Source organism: Musa acuminata, chromosome BXJ1-8 (assembly GCF_036884655.1).
Source record: "Musa acuminata AAA Group cultivar baxijiao chromosome BXJ1-8, Cavendish_Baxijiao_AAA, whole genome shotgun sequence".
NCBI lineage: Eukaryota > Viridiplantae > Streptophyta > Magnoliopsida > Zingiberales > Musaceae > Musa > Musa acuminata.
In genome coordinates this window covers 19184313-19187889 of record NC_088334.1, presented here as the reverse complement: position 1 = coordinate 19187889, position 3577 = coordinate 19184313, and positions in this window count along the sequence as shown.

Sequence of the window (3577 nt, the reverse complement as noted above, 5' to 3'; positions counted from 1 at the left end):
TGCTAAGGATCTGTTGATATTTATGTGTTATAAAAGTTTAAAGGACCGCTCATGTGTATGCAGTGATAAGTTTAAGTTGTATAAGGATAAGAACTCATGGTGAATAATTATCTTTTTTGTGATTGTATATATTTCTATGATTATGGATTTGTGTTGTGGTTGATATTTAGTTGAGTTGCCTTTGGATTTTGTGAATCTTTGAGTGAAGTGGATTATGATTTATGTAACGTACAGGTTTATGAATTTGTGAATATTGATTTTGAATGATTCTTAGTATCCTCAAATTGTTAGATTTGATCCTGGATTGAATTGATGATGAATTATAATATTATTGATCTTAGACAGAGTCACACCTCTTGAATGTGATAATTCGGGGGGGGCATGACAGAGTTGATATCAGAGCATTATTTGAGGATTTCTAAGAATTTTGATATGCTAGATGTGTAATAAATTTTGAGATTTAGTGATTTCTATTTAGAGACTGATCAAAAGTTTTCTTTTGTTATTTTTAGGAAGCAAGGATGACGAGATCATCTGGTTCTCCTATTGCATCTACTTCTGATCAATTGAGTGGAATTATGAAAACTCTAGAGGCGATGACACAAGTAATGCAACAACAAGTCCGACAAGGAAGAAATGATGAAGCTGGGAATTCAAACCAGACTGGGTTGGGAATTGAATAGTTTAAGAAGCTTAGTCCTCCCAGTTTTAGTGGTGAGCCTGATCCAATGGTAGCAGAACAATGGATGATGCGGATAGAGAAAATATTTGATGTTTTAAATTGCCCAGATGATAAGAAGGTTTCTCTTGCTACCTTCATGCTAGAAGGAGAGGCTGAGCACTGGTGGTGAACCATGAAGAGGATTTCTGAAGCTCGACAGGAGCCAATCACTTAGAAGGTATTTACAGAAAAGTTCAATGATAAATATTTTCCAGATTGTATCAGAGAGCAGAAAGAATTGGAGTTCCTGAATCTCATCTAGGGAAATTCGATAGTAGCCAAATATGAGTCTAAATTCACCGAGCTCTCTAGATTTGCCACACATATGATTGATGATGAATATAGGAAAGCAAGAAGATTTGAAAGAGGATTAAGGCCGGCAATAAGAAGTCGAATATCAGCTTTAAAACTCCAGGTATACACTGATGTAGTAGAAAGAGCTTTCATACTTGAAAAAGACTTGGAGGAGATCCAAGAAATCAAGGACAAGAATAGCAAGGATAAGTTTGTTGGTAAAAGTAAGAGAGGAAATAAAGCAGAAAGAAGTAACAAGAAGGTAAAGGTACCTAGATTTGAGAAAGGAACTCCATCGCAAAGAACTCTATCGTGTACAAAATGTGGACGTAATCATGAAACAAGTGAGTGCTTTCGGGTGACTGGAGCCTGTTTTTCCTGTGGAAAGTTAGATCATAAAGTCAGAGACTGCCCACTAAACAAGAAGAAAGAGCCACTACTCCCTAAGCCGACAGCCCATGCTAGAGTATATGCTATCACAGAACAAGATTCCAGAGCCTCTAAATCAGTAGTTGAAGGTATTCTACATGTTTCTAATAGAAATGCAAAAGTTTTGTTTGATCCTAGCTCCAACTTGTCTTTTGTTTCACAATATTTTGCTTGTCACTTGGGCATTCAACCTAAACCACTGGATTATTTGCTACACGTAACTACTGTTGTTGGGGATTCTTTGACTACAAATCTGGTTTATCCATCTTGTTTGATTTCTATTGGAGAACATGAACTCCTTGTCAATTTGATACTCCTAGAAATCCAAGGTTTTAATATTATACTCGGTATGGATTGGCTATCTTCCTATCATGCTAGTATTGATTGCTATACAAAAAGAATTACTTTCTGCATATCAGATCAGCTATATTTTACTTTAAGGGTATTAGGCATGATTTGCCTCCTTGCTTGATATCAACACATCAAGCTTATCGTCTTATGCAGAAGGGTTATTTTTGTTATATTGTGTGTGTAAAGGAGCATTCAAATCAAGAAACTCACCTAAATAAAATTACAGTGGTCAAAGAGTTCCCTGATGTATTTTCAGATGAATTGTCTGGTTTACCTCCAGATGGAGAGGGAGAATTTGCTATTGATTTGGTCCCCGGGACAGTCCCAATATCTAAGCCTCCCTACAGAATGGCACCACTCGAGCTCGAGGAATTGAAGAAGCAAATACAAGAGTTGTTAGATAAGGGTTTCATTCGACCCAACGTCTCACCGTGGGGTGCTCCAGTGCTATTAGTTAAGAAGAAGGATGGGACGTTGAGGCTTTGTATTGATTATAGACAGTTGAATCAAGTGACCATAAAAAACAAGTATCCCCTACCTAGGATTGATGACTTGTTTGATCAATTGTATGGTGCACAAGTATTCTCCAAGATTGATCTAAGATCAGGTTACTATCAGTTGAAGATCAAGAAGGAGGATATTCCAAAAATAACCTTTAGGACTCGATATGGTCACTACGAATTTTTAGTAATACCTTTTGGCTTGACTAATGCTCCTGCAGCTTTTATGGAACTGATGAATAGAATATTTCAGCCACTCTTAGATGATTGTGTAATTGTATTCATTGATGACATATTAGTATATTCAATGAGTAATCAAGAGCATGATAAACACTTGAGAGATGTATTATCTATACTAAGAGAAAAGAAGCTGTATGCAAAGTTCAGCAAATGTGAATTTTGGTTGAAGGAAATCGCTTTCTTAGGCTACGTGATTTCAAGAAGGGGCATATTTGTTGATCCAAAGAAGGTGGAAGCAGTAGTTAATTGGGAAGTGCCAACAAATGTAACAGAAATTAGAAGTTTCTTGGGCATGACAGTTTATTACAGGAGATTTGTGGAGGGATTTTCTCAAATTGCTCATCCCCTTACCAAACTGACTCAAAAGAATACGAAATTTGAATGGAGTGGTGATTGTGAGCAAAGTTTCCAAGAATTAAAAAGAAGATTAACTAGTGCCCCTATTCTCACTATTCCGAGTGGTAATGAAGGATTTGTAGTTTATATTGATGCTTTAAGAAAGGGCCTTGGATATGTTTTGATGCAAGAAGGAAAAGTAATTGCTTATGCTTCAAGGCAGCTAAAGAATTATGAATTGAATTATCCGACTCATGATTTGGAATTGGCAGCAATCATCTTTGCTCTAAAGATTTGGAGACATTACTTTTATGGGCGGACATTTGATATCTTTACTGATTACAAGAGTTTAAAGTACATTTTTACACAGAAGGAGTTAAATATGAGGCAGCGAAGATGGATAGAACTTCTAAAGGATTATGATTGTACCATCCGTTATCACCTAGGTAAAGCAAATGTTGTAGCTGATGCACTTAGTAGAAAATATATAAGTTTTATGGCTAGTCTGGTTGTGAAGCAATGGAAGCTATTAGAAAGAAATTATGATTCGAATGTAATAAGGAAAGGGCAAGACTCAATAATGTTGATGGCCTCTATCCAGGTGCAAACTGATCTCATTCAACAAATTAAAGAAGGACAACTACGAGATCCACATTTAATATACTTGAGGAATGAAGTTGAAAAAGGGATTGAAGTTGAATTTTTA